General features: G+C 40.7%; 2 long non-coding RNA genes across 6 annotated transcripts in view; one reads left to right on the top strand and one right to left on the bottom strand.

Annotated features, from left to right (window-relative positions):
• Positions 1-240: 240 nt before the first annotated feature.
• The window catches only part of LOC147754612 (uncharacterized), a 28527-nt gene continuing 6919 nt past the window's right edge, over positions 241-21848 (bottom strand). For 2 of the 3 annotated variants that reach the window (XR_015317701.1, XR_015317700.1), the window contains exons 2-4: positions 14022-14280; positions 13620-13804; positions 241-379 (exon numbers count right to left, since the gene is read on the bottom strand). This is a non-coding gene — a long non-coding RNA (uncharacterized LOC147754612). The remainder of the gene's footprint in view (positions 380-13619; positions 13805-14021; positions 14281-21848) is intronic. The other variant, XR_015317702.1, reaches the window with a different exon arrangement.
• Positions 378-21701, top strand: LOC111254488 (uncharacterized). Of its 3 annotated transcripts, XR_002675047.2 has the most exons (3): positions 378-13126; positions 14649-14708; positions 15800-16975. It is a non-coding gene; the product is annotated as an uncharacterized LOC111254488 (long non-coding RNA). The 3 variants fall into 3 exon arrangements; XR_015317696.1 differs by lacking the exons at positions 14649-14708; positions 15800-16975 and adding an exon at positions 16982-21701; XR_015317697.1 differs by lacking the exon at positions 14649-14708.

The raw sequence follows: 21848 nt of genomic DNA, 5'->3' as shown, positions 1-21848 counted from the left end.
GTGATAAACATCGATACGAAACCGATAATTATGCGACTATAAAATGTGTGACTAAAATGAAATTGTAATAAGTGTAAAAGGTTAATGATTATTGCAAGAATATGATATAAGAGACGGCGTTGGCGCTAGCAAAAACGAGATAAATGCTAGTAATAGTAATGGTCATAATGGTGGAAAAGCTGAGCGCACTAAATGTGATAGTCTTGCCTGCATGGAGATCGGCAAGTCAATGGTCGCGAATAAAACGATTAGGTCCTGGGTTTGGTGATGTCCGGCACGCACCCCTGGACTGTTCCAGGACCAGGGACGAACACGTGCGGAAGAGAAAAATTTTGCATTTAGTCGAAGTTGCAGATGACGGAGCAGATCAGAGAAGAAACTGGAAACAATCGTTGAAACGCGCAAGTACATACGAGATTACATCAACACTGTTACACCTAATCAGTCATATAGCAGATTCAGATAGGTAACATAGTCAGAATTTCGATGCGTGCGAGGTATCGTACACTAAGCTATGTCGACATACATCATGACAATTTATAGTAGAGAATTGCCTAAACGAGAAAATCCTATTCCGTAGAAAGAAATAGTCCCTTTTCTGCCTGCTACTACTATTTATAGGCTGATCTACAACAGCGCGAACAGATTTGTTACACCTCTAGTACTATATCACATAATATCACTCCGTGTCTTCTTGTGCATGCTTGGGCTAGTTAAATCAGGCTCCATTTTATTCGTCTGCTTTTTCTTCCTCGCTGCTGCCGCGACTGCCGCGATTGTAATAATGCGAAATTGTTAAACGACGCCTCTTTACTACCCGTAACTCTGTATTCCTCTATTTCATCCTCGGGCATTAATTATGCCACTACATACATATATATATATATATATACATGCCAGTAGTGTTCTTGTTTTTCTTCTTTGTTCATCAAAGGGAGATTATCCGAATGAGCGGTGTTCAGGCAGGGAGCTAGCAAAAGGCATGCACGAGGCTTGAAAAAAAAAAGGGGGGCAAGTTAAAACGAAGTGAAGAGAAAACCACCAGGTACAGAAAGGGGGCGATCCTTGAAAGCTGGAGCAGAAACCTAATGCGGTCGGAGCGCCGGAGGCGATCGTAACTTAGCGATTGCCCGATAAACGGGGCGTTCACCTCGAGCGTCACGGTCAACTGCGGTTCCAACGATCGGTCTTTGCCAAGTTTGGAATCGATTCATCAATGGTAAAGAGACTGACCAGAGGGTAACAACAAAGTGAAATAAAGCAGCATCTATATTTTTCTTCTGACCGTCGACAGTGGTAAGTTCTGCTCACGTTTTCGTCGTCGTAATCAATCGCGATATTTGAATCAAATAAGCTACTGTATAAAGCTACGCACAAGCACGGAAGCTATTCGCGAATATATGCGTACCGCAATGGTATGACAGGGCACGTGCGTATGGACTAGCGGGACTGGGAATAGACTCGTCTCATGAATAACTAATTGGCTTCTATCACTGAAGCATTTGATTTATAAGCGAAATAGGGAGTTAAGCTTAAGCTTAAGTTAAGTTGTTAAGCTTAAGCCGAAGTACCGAAGAAAGGATTGGAAATATCGTAGCAATAGCAATAACACACTCGAATCAATAAGCTGTCCAATATATAAGCACAGCTTCTGAAGAAATTTCTTGATTTTTTGCGAAATCTATACTACTGATATCTTTCCGATTGACCATAACGAGCTAATATGAACGATCTAGATACGTGTCTATCCACGTTCGCGGAAACCTTCCCCAAAGTTAGCCTGTTCCGTAAAAGTTGAAAGTAGTTATGCTATAAGCAACCTGTGTAATAATACGAATAGATAATAGAGCTATTTAGAAAATATAGCTGAAGATTTCGTGCGACTCGTAAATTGCTTCTGCCATATATACTAGCTCGAAGGAAAGGTCCATCCGTGACCACAAGAGTCATGGTAGATGTGCTTGTTCGAAGGCGCGGAATTATTGAAAAATGGTTATCTATTATAACACAGTACGTAAGCACCTATCAATGAGATGAACTATTTATAGGTTTCCTCAGCCCCATGAATTGCTATCTTCCGACCCAAGTTGGGTTAGTTCTCCTTTGATCAACACCTCGTGATTGGCTGAGCGTAAAAAATGTTGGCTGACCCTGACTTCTACAGGTTTATGGATCGTGTAAAATTCTCATAGCATGAAGCAAAATTTAAATTCGGGCCTGGGTTACTTCTGGCGCCATCAACCCCGATAACCATAGGAGCGATGGTGTCCAGTGGCGGTCGACGACAACAATACTGACATAACACTGACACTATACATTGATATATATATAGGTAGTGATGACGACGGTAATGATATTTACTACAAGTGCTGTTTGTGTATATATCTATAAATATATATATATATATATATATATATATATATATATATATATATATATATATATATATTGTCTGACCGAAAGCAAACAAATAACTGTATATATATTGAGCTATTGTGAACTATAAGAAGATATAAGCCATAAGGAAGTATGGTGAAACGAGACTATAGTGTTAACTGAACATCACAACGTTGTTGCAAATCAAAGTATGATTCATTTTATTGAACCGGCCGATAACAAACGTTGCGCAGTCCAGTCGGTCCTAGAACTGACATTATCTTAAGTAAGAAAACCAATAAAAGTTCATTGTGCTACGATGATTTACAAAGTTACAAACAGACATACGCACAGATATCCAGGCAGACAATTCATTCGAAATCGAAGTTATACATAGAGCAAGGCGAAATACAAAATACAACAATTGAATTTAAGCTTCGGATACGTCCTTTGATTATTGTCACGTATATCGCGACTCTATTTAACTTTCAATTTGGCATGAACGTTTTTAAAGATTAGAATTTGTGTGTCGTATCTAACTTCATCATGACTAGCTCACAATACCGATTTGTATTCCAACCATCAACCATTTAGCTATCTACTTAAGTTCTTCGTTAGACTTACCTTATTAAACCGTTCTTTGACCTTTAACATATTATCTAGGGCCTACTAAATCCTGATATTTATCTAGGAGTGACAAACGCTTATTTGTCTGCCGTATTCTATCTAACGCAAATCATCTACCACTATGCCATACAAGACAGCACACCCGGTCGACCCTGCAACCATTAGCTCGCCATGAATACGTATCGATTTCTTTGTGCTGGCAGGGTCGTTGATGGTGGGAAAATCACGAACAAATTAACGTTGTAACACAGACGGCAGAACGGTGTCGAGCTTGTACGTCCCGCATCCAGGACCCTGAGCGAACTCGGTGGTCTGTCTGCAAATGACAGCTGGAAGGGTATTGCGGAATACAGCCAACACTTCCGTTACTCGCTATATTGGTTTGTAATTCGTATCTCGCTTTGCTGTGGTTTTTTTGCTGGTATTACCTACTGCTGAATTTTGTTGTGCCTTAATTAAACACAACGCCGCAAGGAAAGGCTAAAAGAAATAACCGCACATACAGGCACGCAACAAAAGCTTATTCCAAATTCTTCGATATTCCTGCGCATCGTCAACGGACTGTCTGCTTTCAGTTCCAATTTATTCAACTCGTCTAGCTGTGAATTATATATTTTCCGCGTCCGACCCATTTCTGGCTCGTTTTGTCATAATCTTTTGATTCGTTCCGTTTACGCAAATCATCATGAAGACCAGTGTTGGTGTCGAAGCAGACACATAAGCGTACGTCTACGTTTATATGGCTATCTGTGTACGCTAATACTGAACAAGCGTCATCTTCGAAGCAGACACGCTCGAGGGAAAAACTACTGTTTTCAAGATTCCTATAACGTTATCATAATCATAATCGTTCGCTATGGACGTTTCTGATACCTAGTGGCTTCGTCCAAGGCAGGAACGGGCACAATATGCACTGGGCGACGCGCGCGCTTACTTGCTGCCCTCCTTTACCCCATACAGAACTTTTCATAGAATACTGCTCTAGAAGTGCCCTTTCTCTGGAAGAGCGCTGAAAAACGGCCGCGCAGCGAACCTGATCCGGCTGGGGCCAGCGTCCTCTGAAGCTTCCTCTTCGAAAGAAAGCAGGAACCAAATTGTGGAAAAAAACAAGTGCAGAGTACGATGTTGAGGACGGAATCAACGGTGGATCATTACAATGTTTTGTTGGATGGGAGCAGTGTCGGGAGTACACATGCGGGCAAACGTAGAGGGATCTGGGGATAAAGGGCTCGGCGAGCAAATCTAAGCGAATAGGGGTAAAGACAACGCAGCTAGCGGTTATAGAAAAAGCGTAGAGAAACACTGACGACGACGTCAAAGCGGCAAAATGAGCGGGGAAGCTAAAAAAAAACAGGATAGACTGAAGACACACACATGTATGTACGCCTGATACAAAGTGTATCGTTTGGCGCCGTCCATCGCCCCACAAGCTCTTGAATTATTTCGCTAGTTCCCGGGGCCGAAATCGTCTTTACATTGCCAGGAAGCGAGTGTGTTCTAGGTTCAGACTGCGTATAGGCGTGGGCTTAGGCACATTCTAACGGGTTAGTGGCAGACGTTTGCCGGTAGAGCGCTTCGATAACAGAGAACAGAGCGCTGAAAAGACCAAGAAGAGGAGGAGTTGACAAAAGCCGAGATCAAGAAAGCAAATCGAAGGCGAATAAGAGGCTAAAACGGCAGCGGCCTTGTAAAGTTTAAGATAGGGAGGCGAAATACAGAGTGCTATCTGCTCGCTCAGCGCCTGCCAGACGGCAGGGGTTGGTAGTTGTGAGCTTTGTGCTGCATCCCTAGCACAGGAACGTGCGAGTACCGAAGACTCTCCTACAGCAAACGCTGAAGAGAAGTTGTCGTCACTTTCAGCTTCCACTTGAAAAACAAACAGTCCACTACCTGGCTAGCTTATTCGCTCGTCTGCCCGTTACTCGTGGCTATTTTCCTTTTGAGCTAAGGACAGAGCTAGAAACAGAATACAGAGAGAGGACGAGAAGGCACAACAAGAGCTAGAAGGACTAAGGCACGGCATGAGATGTGTATAGAAGCATGGAAGCAAACGATCAGGCAAAGGAGTTCGTGTGTGCCAGGAATTGCCCCGAAACGAAACGAATTGAAACGACTTTTCTGGGCGACAGTTTCATTATGACCGGCTTGGAAATACGCAGGCTTGAATAGATACTTACCTGGGCGGTCGGTCGGCCGGTCTGTCTCTCAGTTGAATTATTCTTGTGTGCTAGTCTGGCTTGGCTGAGTTATCCTAAAGGCTAAGAGATAGCGACGCAGAGAAAAACGAGTGCGCAGCAAGCAAACCATGAGCGGGTGGCCAAGCAAACGAGTCCAAACGAAAGCGATGGACGGGAAGAGATGCTTCAGATATACGCGCGCGCACCAGGTTAAGCCATTATGCGACTGAGAGGAGAATAAGGTGGTAGAAACAACATGTTTGTGGCTAGCGCGCACCAACAGGCCGGCTCGTCACTCAGATGCTCACCTGACCGCCCGCCAGCCAGAGAGCAACTCCCATCTGCTGCCTTATATGGCACTCTGGTACAACAGTGTTCTTTTCTAAAGACTGTCTTATCCAATTGCTTTGCCCACGAGGCGGCCTGTTGAACGCCCGCCTGACCATCCGTTCTTGTTTCCCGATTACCGCGTTTGCTAGCAGACTCCCTTTCTAACTGCATCGACCAACGACTGGCTGTTGCGGCGAACGCAAGAATCGTTTCTATGGCTACCTCACGTTTGTGATCCTATAAGGCTAATACATTTTTCCGCCGAACCCGAACAAACGTTAAAGACACAAGAAAATACAGAAAAAGAAACGAGTGAGACGAAGATGGCTGCTTCAAAATGGTCTGAAACCCAAAAATCGCCGAATACAAAGTGATGAGAAAATGAAAAATCAGAACGATATAGAAACAAGAAGTACATCAACTCGTCATTGACAGGTTTGTTGTTCTGCGCCTGGCCTTTTTGACTGTAGTGGTATGTAACGATCGTTAGCGCCACGTCGAGAAGGCATAACAAGAGTTTGTTCAGCAAGATGCTGATCGAACTCGCGAGCAAGCGGCAAGTGGCGGAACAACAGAATTGGCAGTCATCGAAGCGGATCCTTTTTCCTTGTCCTTCGTTCCTCGCTCGTCATAGAGACAGCGACAACTGCAGCTGTCGAGTTCGTAACAATCACCTTGCAACGGACCCTAACGAGAGAACGACCACGAGTGACCATCGAGCACTTGGGTAATGGGCGGAGGTAACAGATTGGGTGCAAGCGTAAATGTGTAATCCGTCAGCAACTAGGTCGTAACTGCAGCCCTCATTGCTGTCAACCCTGTTTCAGTTGCTAACGGGTAAGCACGAGTTGTATGCCTGTCACTGTTTCAGCTGCCGATGACATTTCTGTAGCCAGTACAAGTACCTATAGCCGATGACAACGACGACGTGTAGCTGGCCAATTTAGCCTTCGATGGACGACGAAAGTACAGCTTTATGTGGAAAACAGGCCGACCGCAGCATCGGGATAGTTTGGAGCTTTTCCGCTATTTTGAGGGCAATCGCTGATTGCATATGTACAGGGGGATTTCGCTTATTCTCTGTTTTTAGTTGTATAGAATATTTCTCTTAGAAGAAAAATTGTCGACTCTCCGCTGGCAAGAAGCAGTAAAAGCAACCTTGTTTCTTACGAGTCCGCTGTTGATAGTGGTAATAGGATTGGCTTTTCTAGCGCTGTCTTGTACGTACCTGCGCGATTTAGCCTACACATATATTATACGCCCCCCACAACCAACGTCTAAAGCCTTCTTCAGACAGCCAGCAGCTTTGGATGAAAGCAGTGGATGATAGTCGTCTTCCTTTAACCTGTCTAGGTACTCAGGAAGGTATTTATTAGGCATTTGATCGAGCGTTCTCTGCGCCCCAGACAATAGCAGCGACTAATTTTTGTCGTTAGTCGATACGTCCTTTAGCCAAAACACGCACGCAGACACGTTCTAGTTGAACGATCAATGTGGTGACTGTGGCAGCCGAATGTGCCACACCAAATGGCCATACGATATAGCTACACTGAAGTTGTGCAGAAAGTAGGCAGAAGTCAGTCTCGTCGACGAATTTTCCTATCGATTTGTCCCCACGACCATCAGCCCAGTAACTTGACTCGTCTATTAAGACGTGACGTTCGTGCCTGAAAACAGCAACCGACCCAAGGCGCTTATACGTAAAAGGACTCTCCCCTAAGACGAGTACACAAACGACTGTCCAAGAGATACGCTTCTTGGTAGCTGAATGTCACAGAGTAGAGGACCTACAGCGCAGATTAACTTTAACACGGTGCCCTATCGTCTATAATATGTATTATTGGCAAGTAATGCAATATAACCATGACATGTATAGATTTATCCACGTGCTTAGTTTCGCCAAATCGATTACTGGTGCAACATCTCATTACGTCGAATTGGCTTTCACTAATGCTCACAAGGTTCTAATACATAGAAATATTATAGTGCAATTCTATATTGGCATTGTCTTTAAAGCGTCAGCTTGGTAATGCTGCAAAAAACGGGTGCACTTTTCCTTTCTATGAGCCTGTGTCAGCGGACCACGCCGCTACTCGAATCCCCTGTTTCGCCGAAATGCCTCGTCTTCGAAATAGCTCGACGCTTTACACGCAGCAAAATTGCTCCCGCTGCTGATCAAATTATTTTTATCGGCATCTAATGTCGCCTTAGCGCTACATTTCAAATGAAAAGATAGAGGAAAGAGATGAGGGGAGCACAGATGGAGCGTTGCGGAGGTAAGAGCAAAAGCTGTGTTTGCAACGCTAAGGAAAAATCTATCGGGGAAAGTAGATTTTAGTTGATCGTCTATTTTGATATGATGACTGTCTTCTCCAGCGTTCTGCCATAGCCCGGACAGAGAAAAAAAAACTAACGAAAAATACCTTTCGAACGTATAGAGTAATAACAGAGTTATAGGAAAGCTATACAGAAAGCCTTCTGAAAAACGAGAATAACAGGAGACTGTACGGAGACAATGGGGCCGCAGCAGGTTCTTTTCGTGTCACCCGTCATCCTCCTCTTCGTCTTCCTTTTTTCAAGGCAACGCACAAACAAAGGTTTGTCGAAGGACAATGCGGTGTCGCTAGCCCCTTGTTCTTTGAAAGCACGGTCCGCAATCACACTTGAAATAATGGTAGACAACAATCTGAAGCTGGCCCTTTATCTGCTGTCATCGCCATCGCTTCCGATATATATGTCGAACTCAACTGAAGCAAAGAACGAAGCCCCCATAACAAGTGAACAAGAAGAAATTGCCCTCCTCCTCGCCCCCACGTCATCATCAGCGGCAGAAAAGAACAGGATAATGAAGTGAAATTATTATTTTTCCGCTTTTTTCTTCCAAATGGTGTAGATACAGAAGAAGTTATGGTGATTAGTTGGAATACCCTTATTCCCGACATTTCGTAGAAGTACGGGCTAGCGTTAAAAAGCTCGCAATATTGAAATTGACAGTGTGTATACACACACAGAAGCTTATGCAAGACTCGAGGACGTGATACAACTATTCTAGTAAATCGACTAACGTTCTCTGCAGGTCAGTGACACGATGAGATAATTGCAATATGGATCCAACACAAAAGCACTAATATGAAGCATGATCATTCCGATCAATTTTTTAGTGATGTCACATAGTCCTGGGATCTAGCATTAATCGCAAAACTGCCTGCGTACTGAACACATTTTGCAGCCAACAAACTAGGCCTATGTTGATTCCTTAAAACGTTTCAGGACTGCGTCAGCCTTCTCTCATCTTCGAAGTAAATTATTTAACCACATACATTGAGAATTGTCGATAGGTGAGATCCTGCTTAATCGCCACGTCAGCTGATAAAACAAAGTCCAGTATAAGCAGACGGCTGACAACACTCGAAGGTAGTGAAGATGAAGTAGAGACACAGTGAGCACAATTGTATTTCATTTCGTTGACTGGCCCGATAAAGTTGACATCGATCAAATGGAGTACGCTACAGCGGAGAAAATAAACACTCATAGTGGTAATTGTTATTATTGATATCGCATACATGTTTTACGAGCAACAATAAAAGCAGAATACACTAGGAGACATCACTGAACATGACTGTTTAACTTATCGGAGAGGATGAAAATCGACAAAGGCTAAAGGTTATGAATCCATTATGAGTAGCCGGTAGCGGGTGTACTGACGGAACGCTGCAGTGCGAAGGGGAACGCAGCGAAGAATTATATGAGTGACGAAGATAAAATATCATAGGGCATGATCATGACGATACAATGATTCTGGTCGGCTTCTTCAATTGCCGACTCTAGAGCAGCAGCTTGTACAATCTAAACAGACAAACGGTAACGGCGACAAAAAAGGGTGTTCATTGTTAATAATAATCCATGTAACATTTTGCCTTTCGCCACGAAGTGGTCATACACGCCGCCCGAGAGAGTTCGCCTGTTAAACTTTCACGGACAGCTAGAACCCCGTCTATATAGTCCCTTAAGGAACATTCTTGCTAACACTACCCCAACGTTCTGACGATGAGCAAACAAGAGGAAACGTAAACCTGCCATTATGTAATAGTGTATGTGTTTACTATCCTGTTATCCTTTCCATTTTTGTCTGCGAACACAAATCGATAAGAATAGGAATCAAAATGATGACGTAATTAATTCACTGCCTGGCTTAGTTTGAAAACGAGTAAGTAATACGTACCAGACCATTTCTAAGGGAAACTGTTTAAGGGTACGTTTAGCTGCCCATCAACACTGCTTTATGATTTTTGCAAGCTCGTAAGTAGGAACTTGGAATCTTTTAGCTCATCGCGCTACTGGTTGGAAGAAAAATAATGAAAAATCACCGTTTAGTGAACCAAGTTGCTATCGTCATACGCCAGTAGATTGTATCAATCCAGGTAGCACTACAATAGCCGAATTCAGCTATAATACTAGTATGTTTATTTTTCCATAGACAACTTTGAAAAATCTCAACGATGTCCGTAATTCAATTATTGTTCCGCCTGTTTTATGAGTGGATGTGGACCTAAGCAAATAATACTAAATAGTATTTAGGAAAGGTTGCGGGAAAATGTGATGTGTGACAGCAGAAACACCTAGCGTATTTTTAGGGAGAACGATGACCTGAAACTACTACAAGCTCAGGCCATTTAAATCAAATGGTTGGGAAGACACGCGATTTACTGATGTATTTTATGCCACACACTCGCTAATGAACTCGTCATTTGCAGTATGGTCTAAACCGACCTGTTATATGATCAATACCTAATATTATTCTATGGTAGAGAGTGATTCATTGACCAGTCAATCAAGAGCTACTTTAACGTTGCCCCATCGGTAGAAACAATAGAGGCACATAGATGTAGGAACCTATAGTGACAATAATTCACAGGCGTACTGACAATTCACTCGACTGCTAGATAAATATTGCAAAAAACAACAACAACAACAACTAAAACAAACGCAAAAAAGAGACTAAATACGCTATGTTATTGCGTGATGCCATTTAATTGTCGACGACAGCGACCTCACCCTGTTGAAACGACCACCACCGTTATTATATAATAGTTGTCTATTAATAACATGGGACAAACCTATAAATAAACGAAACCTACAATGCACGAAAATCAGAGCAGACACTACAAATAGACCTTGACACTTGTTATCAAATCAAACATGTATAATAATTACATGTAGCATTTCCGGGAGCGGGAATTCATGGGGCCGAACCAAAACATGATAGCATGTCTATAGAGACAAGCTGAACCACAGTTATATCTGGTATCGAATTCGCGACAAAACTCCGCATAAATGACATTCTAGATAATTACTTAACAAATGCACAACTAATATTATCTTCGTATCTTGCGCACCGTTTATACGGAAATGGATCAATAAAATTGAGACGAAACAGGAGGGAAAATCGTACGGAGTCAGTTACGCAAAAAAACCAAGCTAATAAAAGAAAAATCAACACGTGTTATTATACTATATACAACGACGACGACTCATGAAATGCATTTTTGTTAGTATCGATATTTTTCTTTGTCGTATAGCAAGCAAATCATGGTGAGGTCCAGCAGGACCGGAATAATTAGAAAGGAAGCAAAATCATCGTAAAACTGCCCATTTTGCTAATTACAACAATGCGCTATGGGTTTCGTTACGGTGTTCAGAATGAGTCAGAAATAATACACACTACTATACAGATGTTCTTGTACAGATGTAAACAAGGTACACAACGCATAGGCTCCTACACGAAAAAGTCTGTTTTTTTTCGTGTGGGAGCTAAATTAACTAAGTTAAAAAATATGTAGAAACCAAAGTCGCTCTGGAGACTGTTGAAACGAGATGATGGCATTGCTAAGGATGAGTGGAGACGACCGCCGAAGCAAGAACAAGCAAAATGGCAAAGAGTAGAAACGACTTTACTAGAATGGAGGAGACAGCAAAAAAGATCGACGTAAGACAGTCGCAGTCACCGGCCTACCAAATTTATGTAGCAAACTACGTCTGTCTGTTTAGAACGGACGGCAGCAAGATAGTATATTCAGTGCATGCATCCGTAGAACATCAAATAAATGAAGAATGATGACACAAATTTTAGCAAAGGTTTAGTGATAGCTGACGAGAACAATTTGTAGTTCGTGATATGTTGATGTAAAAAGATCGACAAATGAGATGAAACGAATAATATGGCGAAAGGAAATTACGAGAAAGAGAGGCCACTTCGAGAGGAAGCGAACTTGACAGGAGTACAGAACAAGCGACGCCAGTGAATGTCGACCAGGGTCGGCTTTTTGTTTCTGGCTAAGTTCTTTGTTTCTAGCAATACGGTCCCCGAAAGTAGCGGGGGGCTGTTCTGACTTACGCTAATCGCGGTGTTCATTGGGATTTAACACGATAGCAATAAGAATGAGAGCAGCGTTGCTTGCCAGTGAAACTCTCGAATAGGTCGTCTATGGTGCGAGCAGTACGCAGATAGCGCAATAAGCAAAATCCAGTCGAAAAAGGTACGAGTATGTACGTAAAAAAAAACTGCTCGTAAGCGAACAGGAGGGCAGGTTAAAAAAGTGAATGAAAGCGAAGATTATGTAATAATAATCATACCGTTGTCGCCAATGCGAGGAAAATACGTATATGCTGCACGAACGAGATGGGTTCCCTAAGTAATGAGATAGTAGTGCACGTTGAAAAAGAAAATAACTGTAACAGATAAACAGATAGGGAAACGGAAGGGGCGCAAACGCAAGCAAATAATGATATGGGAAAAATATGATGCTGATAATGACAATAACGCTAATAGTTATACTATTAATCATAATGATGACCTTACATCATTGTTTTAATGTAATAATGATGAGAAAAAAAAAACCCACATTTAAAGCGAGATTGAAAAGTACCTAAATATAAATTGAGCATTATGCAAAAAAGTGATGTTTTCTTTGGCGATCTGTGCGACCCAACAGGTCTATGGGCTAACAACGTTGTTTACCGCTTGAAAAATAGACAAAGTCAAGTTCTTGAAACACTACTTTTTTTTTCAATGAAAAAGATAACTGTAAATATACAGAGATTGAATATACAGTAATTTATTAATTACACAGTTGCTCCTTGAATTATCTAGTTATCTAAGGTTAGACGTTGTAAGACAACACTTTTGGCCGTCCTTTCAGCGCTGCACCGTATTTGCAACCTGTCAAAAGCAGCAATTCCGCTTAGGAGGCTCACCGTTTATGTCTGTTCGAGCAGACGAACAGCAGGAAGGTTGTTGTTGTTTGCGACTACCCAGAAAGAAAAACTTGATAATCTAATAGGAACGTCCGATTACGGGGGGAAGTCGCATTATTGCCAACTGCAAACTTACGTGCAGCTGCTAGAATGAAATCCAAAGGTTTAGCCTGCCTATTTTAAAGCCATAATTTAGTGAATCGCTTTTGTAGACGGATTGTTATTATACATGCTTTAGCCTGGCCGGCAATGTTCTAGTAATAATGCTCGTTGCTCTTCTCGCACTGCAGCGAGCAGAGCAATTTTTCTTAAGTCCTGAACGGAATCCCGTTTCATGCTCCAGGACAACTTCGTACAACAAAGTAAGTATTCAAAACACCAATTTGCATGCGTAGCCAGTAGTTCTTTACTGTTCCCCATATCGGTCCTAAATAGGGTGAAAGTAGTCGAACTGACCTCTTGATAGTGATTTCGAAAGGAATAAACGAGGAAGCGCACCCTCAATCAACATTTACGAACTTATTCGTGCTCATATAGTGGCCACCTGAAATTTTTGTGATCACGTGGACTGAACGCTAAGAAGGCTCTACAGTAAATGACTTTAATAGATATCCTAACGGAAGGATGCGAATCTCTTGAGAGAGCTCGCGTGGAAACTAAGAGAGCGTTTGGGGCGTTGATATGATCTAGCTTCAACGCTTAAGAAACGAGAACTACTTATGTAATGAAACAAGTGAGCGCAGCCTGTAAAAAACACATCAGACTTCTGTCTTTTGCAAGACAAATACTTCACGTTTTTAACTGTCTTATTCGCATGTTCAGTGAAGATGCGGCTATCAAACAAAGGAAATATACCTTGATACGGTACGTTTATGTAGTCATTTCTTACGGCCTCTCCGCCTAAACGTCATGGCTGTTTCTCTCGGGTTTAGCTCTAGGATGCTTCTCCCATCCACGTATAGCTTAAATGATAGCGACATTGTCAGCAGGCAGTAACGTATTATTGAGCTGTCGCAGGCCTGTCGCCAATTTTGGCTGGTCTGAAATTAACGCAAACAGGCAACGCATTCTGGTTATCCCCCTGAACGCACCCTGCAATCACAGGAAAGACCCTAACCTCGCGACATCCCCTTCGATAAAGACTAGGTTTGCCTGCAGCAGTGAGAGCAAGGCCGCGGGAATATTGTTTGCCATTTCCGTCGTGGCCAGTTTGGCGATAATCTTATCTAGGGGACCAAAGGAAGTAGAGGTACTTACGAAGTTTCTACAGAGCACGTTTGTTGCCATTTAGAAGAATCTGTTATACATCAAACGTCAATTGGCTACGAAAGGGTCCATATTGCCTGTTCGGCTTTAAGGAACTTTATAAGTCTGTAAGTACCGCTATTCTTGTGATAGCGCAGTGATATCGTGTCTGCCGGCCGAATTTGCGGACATATGGTGGTGGGTGGTTTAGGTCCAAACCGGTCGAAGGTACATTTCGTTGGGTACCGTTAGCCAACTGTCTGAAACAAAGCTTAATAAAGCCAGTACTCGACGTAAGTCCAGGCATTTATTTATCGAAGGTACTATTAAGAGGGGCTTGTAATAAAAACTCGTTTTTCACAGGTGCCAGCTTTCGAGTTAGTAATACGATTTCTACTGTCATTTGGGATAACTAAGCGAAAAGTAATCCCTCATGTTGGGGGTACGCAGCCAACGTAGAGTCAAGCGTTAACAAAGCCGTCTAAAAGGAAACAGACAATAAGATTTCTTGACGCTGCATTTTTTGGGCACTGCTTGCTGTAGAAGTCTCTTAGGGATGAAGATGCGTAAGAAAAGCCACGATTTTTGTTACTACGAGTTCGTTTTCTACTTAATCTCTCATTATTCTTGTTTTCCTAGGTCTTACAATAACGCTACGAGGTCCACAATACAGTATCCACTGATATGGAGGTTTCACTGGTAAGTTTCGACTAGTCTCGCAGATTACGTACAAAATCTGGGTGTTACCTGGAAATTCGTAAGGCTGTTTAGGGATAGCGGCTTATTTCCGACGTCGTATTCCATATATCTATGGGCACCATTTCTCGCTAGGGACAGCCGGAGGTTCTAAATTATGCTACAATTCAGCAAAAAGAACGTTATCACTTCGTACAGAGCACTATAGCCAGGTCGAACCGAACCAAGGCTTATGTTTGATTCGATTTGTTTCGGCGATTGAGGAATAATGGTTTCCTCGACGGTCTTTGTGTCTTCGCCCACATTTAAGCCAAGACTAAAGAAAGAACCTGCTTGATGGAAGAAGCTAGGGAGTCCAGGTAGTTCGAGTTGGGTGCGTTGAAACTAGGTATTATTGATAATACGGGTATATCAGTACCCATGGCCGCTCTTCCTGAAAATAGTTATTTTAGGCGAAAATACCTAATACATAACCACTCATTTAAACTCTTCAAAATTAGGATAATGAAAAACGAATAACAAATTAATAGCGGAAATCCGCGAGCATCCTGGATCGTCCAACCTGGCATTGTAATAACAAAGATTTATTACGGGTGTCGTAGTGGAACACATGATTTCGAAGTACTGAATAAGTTCTTCAATGGTCGTCGACGGAGACGTCTTTTGGCATGTCCTAGAATAGTTCGCAGATACTTCCATCTCGAATATGGCGGATAAATAGTGTACCATTAAACCCTAGGCTATTTGAGCCCTTCGTGGTCTCGTTCGGTCACATTCGATGACTATCAATACCTTTTGTACGAGCGGAAGCGAGAAGTGCCAAGAACAGAGCACTTTATATAAATATTATTCACCCTAGGTTGCCCTAGCCGGCTCTAGATTTCCTCCATTATTTTCCATTGGTAGTCAGTTTCGATATGGATCCTTGATGCCTGTTTAGTAAACACCTGGACGGTGTTAGAAAGAGACACCTTGAACTCGAAAAAATCCACTTGCGGATTTTTACTTCGTTTCGTCCTGAACTGTCGGCGATTTTCGTCTCGATATTTAATGCGGTCTGTATTGCCTAAATAATATAGTGCCCCTTTTTGCAGCTCATCGTCACTTTGCGTGTAACAGGCCTCTCAAGTCTCCCGGAGAAGACTTGAATTTTCCAATACATTGTCAACGCAATCTATGTTGCATGAAGACGTTCTGCACATTGTACCAAAGAAAGCAAAGAAGTATTGAGCTTCGAATACATTTGTAAAATTTATAATATGTTAGATACACACGGTATTTACCTATATCTCAATCTATGTTGTTAATAGGATAACTAATAAAATTAAAGTTCTCAGTGTCAGCAAAGTAGTTCCGTCCAATGAGTTACTTTTCGAAACGAAGCACGCAATTTCTGTGTTGGCAATTTCTAATAGTTATAGTTTTCAAATAATCAGTGCCACATTAATTTCAAGGTAACAAACTTTAATTTTTATAAAAATTTTCATAAAATTAAGTACAAGTAAGCAATCCGTGTTTCAGCGTTTGTGGTCATGACTTAACGGAAGGTGATCTCTATTGGCCGAAAAGAGGGGCAGACGTTATTAGATCAATGTTTTAGATCATTCCAATCATATTTAGTATCACTAGCTATAACAGGGCGGAGGGCAACAGGAGATTACATTTGCAATTAACCAAAAAACAAAAAAAAAACGCTCTTTCATCAAATAGAATTTTCAGAGGAACACTTATCCGGTCCAACTTCTATTATCAAACTAGAAATTTCCCTTCTATTTTGAAAGAGAACAGTTAGCTTATTTTACGACAGTTACAACTGTGAATATAATTTATTGTCGTCGCATACGTTCGTTGTTGTCCTATACGCTTATGAGCAGCTTTCTAGTTACTGTTTGTCTTATGAAAAAAAAAATTATAATTTGTATAATATTTCAGACAGTTTCAATGCCAGTCAATTCAAATAATTTAACGATATTATCAGGAAATGCCAAAGCTTCTTCTCCTAGACGGTGAAAAATGTATACAATTTCAATTGTTTTTATCAGCTTATTGCGACATGAATTAGCAATCTAGCTTAATACATAAAAGCCGCTATTCGACCTATATTTTGGCAGAATTAATAGTCTTCTTTTCGCAGCATTAAGAAACAGTGCACATAAACCTGTGTTCAAATTAAAAGTAATTACTAACGGCTGACTGACAAAAATCTGTTGAAGTTTCGCTGTCGGCACTGACAGTTTTTAATACAACCACAATTCAAATGAATTGCACTTTCTAAGGTGGCGTTCAGGTGATGGTCTACATGAATCAACTAAGAACTCACATTGCCCGAAAAACGCTGACAGTTTCGTTGGCCGTCGCATTGACTAAGGGTCGACCGCATAACACCAGCCTACTTCAGGCGCATCCTGGGCCTTCATGTTTTGGCTAGAGATCAATTTGTCGACTTACTTTGTGAAAAATATTGATTTTTTAAGGAGCTGAACCGGTGATTCGATTTGAAAAAAATAGGGCTTCAAAAATAATTCACACGTGAATCCGAACTAGAACCGAGCGATATGGACCCAGAGTGCTACAAAGCCGGAGAGACAGTAGAAGAAAAACACGCGGATTTTATCATGTATAACAAGCATATTGTACTTTTTCTTAACGCATATATAGGCTCATACATTCATATATTAGTCAATACGATTTGTATATAAATTAGCTTCTTTATAATAAATCATTACAGAACGGCCTTTACAAAATATTACGTATAATGCCTTCTTTTGATCGGTTGAATGCGTTTTCTAAATTCCCTTAGAAAACCGACTTAATTAGTTTAGGCGAGTATCTATCGCCATTGCTCAGCAAATGAAATTAATGTATTATAATAATAAATAATAATAAAGTTAATTGTGATATGACGTTTTACAAATCTCCTTTTTCTCTTTCAAATTTCTTATGAATTTTCTAGTACTATGAGAAACTGTACATTAGCCAACCTTAATTCAAAACGCCACGTATCTATCTTCTTTAATGTTTATTCGAACGTTAATGAGGACGGTCTATGCTTAAGAAAATGATCACACTATGGTTACGTATCTATGGGGCACCGTGCACCAACTCGCTCTGAGCCGTTGCTAGGCAAACCTGAAATAATTCGGTTTGTAAGATAAAATCTCATTGGTTCGACGCAAAGTACAAGAGAGATTAATGGGTAGTGATTGCGGTAGAACCGTTCAGGCTAGGCTTGACACTTGGCCAACAAAAAATAACAACGTTAACTTGTGTGTAACCTTGTACGTGACACTTGGCCAACAAAAAATAACAACGTTAACTTGTTTGTAACCTTGTACGGTTAACTTGTTTGTATTTCTAAAGTTTTCAGCTCACTACAAACAAGTGGTGTAGGCTTATATCGCATAGCATAGTTTAACTGTTCATCTTCATTATAAATATCTAATCACTATAGTATAATAATTATCACTCCAACTGTCAGCCTGTGACGTCTTCTGATCTTCAAGCCACAATGAAAACAAAAAAGATTTCAACTAATCAAGCGTTGGTGTGACAAGTAACTCGGTGTTGTTTAGCCACGTACTGATGCACCTTCCTGCACTTGAGAAATTAGCGACGGAAAGGACGAAAATAAGATGAATGCTGCCAACATAGAAAACGCCTAGTATCATCTTTTAAATCTAACAAAATGAATTTTGATAAACACTTGATGTGTTTCTACTTGACATGAGGATCGCAAGAAATATGAATAACTATTTACAAAACAAAGAAAAAACTGCTCGTACTAATATTCTAGTTATAGCACTATCTTTCTGGACGCCCAAAATAGAAGATAGAAGAATCAAATTGATTACATTCAATGTATTTATTTTTTATATTTTTTTTATTTATAGTTTATTACTGTTATTACTAAAGTACTATGCTTCAAAATCATCACTTGTTAATCCTATAGGTTGTGAGCTTACCGATCTTGCATCCTGTCACAATCAATATGCTAAGCCGCCCACGCTTTTGCGGTAATTACATTGTTGGAAGCACCGAGCTGCTTCCAAACGAACATCCATCCAGCGTTTCATACTGTTTGTTATGCATCATACGAGTTTTAGAACTCATCGGAAACGGTTGATAACTTTGTTCGACAATGTTCAAAGTAACGTACTCAAATACTATTTCAAAATGTTTTGATGTCATGTAAAAATCTGTTTGTCGATGTTGAGCTTCAATTTTCATTATGAAAAAATCATTACGTTCTGATGGCTCCTATAATAGATGCTCTATTGCGACAACTCTTGAGCCGTCAAGGAGTAGCTCCACAGCTTCAGTGGAACACTCTTCAAATAGATTACGTTGGCAGCTCACTACATTGCAGTGTCTGGTTAAATAATAATACCGAAAACATGCAAACACGCCCTTGTACGCCCACAGTAGAATGCGAATACTGCCCAGGTTTGTTCGTGGGACACATCGCACGGTACTTTCGTGTTGATTTAATAACACATTGAACTATTGCATAATAACGTATTCATTAACTTAGATTTCCTGCCGGTTTCCAAATACATGGTTTCTCAAATTGAATAAACATAGACGGTATAGCTGATTATTTCTCTTATGGAGCTCAAAAGTGCTACTATTACTTTTGACTCCAAAGCTTTAAGTTCTCACTGATGATTGAGCGTGGTGAAAGTATATTTTCGCCATGGAGCGTCTTCTGTCTATTAAAAAATTTCCCGAGATCTAACTGCAGTGTGTAACGGCTTATTGACCTTCCAATATTTTATGTATAACAGAAAACAAACGTAGCTTTTTCCTAGCGGTAGCCTTCTTCCTCTGCAATCTATATTATCAAACTTAAATCTAAAACGGAGCCGCTTTGTCGATAATTTAACGATTAGCAGTGGTATCCAATTTTGAGAGCCGCATTGCGTTCGAGGTTTAGTTTCAATATCTAAAGGATTGCCAATATCCGGCTAAGTTCAAAATTACAAGCTTTTCGACCCCAAAAACAACTTTTTTCCGCAAACAGTGGGTACGTTTACAGAGATAGCAACGTGCCATGCATTGGCTCCTTTGGCAACTTAAGTTGTGTCGTATAAAAACCTTTAGACTTTAGCAGCGCCGAAGTTCTCTGTTAGCTCCTAAGTCACTTTGAAGCAGCACTCGATCGGAAACGATATTTGCGCATACTTTGAGGTGTCACAGAGTTCGGGCGTCGGACAAAAGGTCACTACACCTTCGCAGTATATACAATAAAGATCGGATGTATTTGTGCATTTCCCATAGACCACATCGCATGTCAGTGAGGCCCAACCTGATATTGAGCCATTACCGACCCAAGTACGTATTCATGGACTAATGAGGATTATCTTCCGAATCAGCAAATGTATTAGCTTTAGATGTTATTTAACAACGCTTTCTATTAGAGTTTTAGTGATTTTTGTAGCTTTAGCAAATCTATAAAGCTAAGGACAGCCATAACTATAGTAACAATTACTTTGTTAGATATTTCTACTGTATGACATTTCGACATTAATGACTAGTACTGTATCATGGTCCCTGCATCGTTTAGCCGGATATTGAAAAAAACTGAATTATTGCTGACTTTCGCAACCTTAAGAACAACGGCTCAAACTTTCAACGTCAAAAAAAACATTGTACACTTCTTGTATTTGTAAACAATAGCTCTTGCATTAGAAGACGAGGGAAAGCGTCATTTGCGCCAAATACGAAACGGAATAATCAGACAAATGTGGTGTTAATATACATGTTAATATGTAATGATAGATAAATGGATGGCCACTAGGGAAAAGCGAACGATAGCAGCAGCAGAAAATCAACGGAAATTAAATAAGGCAAGGATTTTGCCTTCGAGGCCTGTAACTACACATAATGTAACTCATAGTAACATAATCTACTAGCATAATCTGTGGTCGCCAATAGATGAGGAATAGAATGAGGTAATAAAAATAAACGGACAGTAATTACGACAAATGCATGATCATTTTGAGTGTCTGGTTCTAGCACGCCGACAATTCAGCCTACCTATTTGTACCTAATTAGGGCCTAAAAGGCCTTTACACTTCACAGTAAATCAAGTGCTTGACACTTTCAGCGCGATTTAGCTCTGATTTTAAAGCAACGGTATTAATTTAAACGGATTAATTAATCAACGGATTTTAAAGCAGCGGCATCATCCGTATGTTGCCGTTCACTAGCGATTACTGAAAACACAGGCCCACTGTTAAAATGTGCCTTCAGATCCTTTTTATGAATATTGTTATAATAACATTCATAATAACCGTACAGCTTGTCAACTATTTATGTTCTATTCAAAATCTACTATTCAAAAATTACTACTTTTTCTCTCTAGTAATTGTGCAAGTCATCCTCAGAATAATCTAGCAGTAAAACGGTACAATAATTTCATTGCGTTTGATAATAAGAAATGGGCTTAGCTCACTAACAGAAGAAAACGTCATCGTTACGCAGGTAAATATGTCTTGCACCACTGCAATAACTGGGTGCTTATTGATCTAAGGGACAGATAATTAGCCTCGATGTTTGAAATTTGGAGTTTGAATTCTAGGAAAAAATGTCGTTAATTTTTCATAAGGTCTTTTCCACGAAACATCATGCACGTATGCTGTCTGGCAAATCTGCAAAACACATCTCGTAACCTTTTGTGCTTTCTCAGCTAAAAATCCATAGATATAGTTGACAGATTTTAGATTTTAAACTACATCTGTTGTTTTTGACATTTCGCACTAGGACTATACTTCACATAGATATTTCCGGGTAATGCTGCATTGTTTTACAATGTAGGTGACAATTTTACGGGTCCATTTTGTGTGGTATTAAGGTCGTACCACTTTGCACATTGCAGTCATGAATCAACCTTTAATAGGCAAAACGCTACCATGGAAGAATTGAACACTATTCGGCAATCAAAATTTACAGCCATCAAAATTTGTGTAGCTGATTAAATCCGCGTCACTCTTACATCCATAACCTGCGTAAAGGCGAACAAATAGCGCCGTTGAAGACACATGAATGGAAATACAAAAAGATATACAACACCTTATCGCTATAAATCATAAGATGGAGTCTTTGTATATATAGCCCTCTAACCGTGACATAGGGTTATATGCC

The sequence above is a fragment of the Varroa destructor genome, unplaced genomic scaffold (genome assembly GCF_002443255.2).
Source record: "Varroa destructor unplaced genomic scaffold, Vdes_3.0 BEIS01000007.1, whole genome shotgun sequence".
Lineage (NCBI taxonomy): Eukaryota > Metazoa > Arthropoda > Arachnida > Mesostigmata > Varroidae > Varroa > Varroa destructor.
This window is presented reverse-complemented; position numbering and strand designations above follow the sequence as displayed.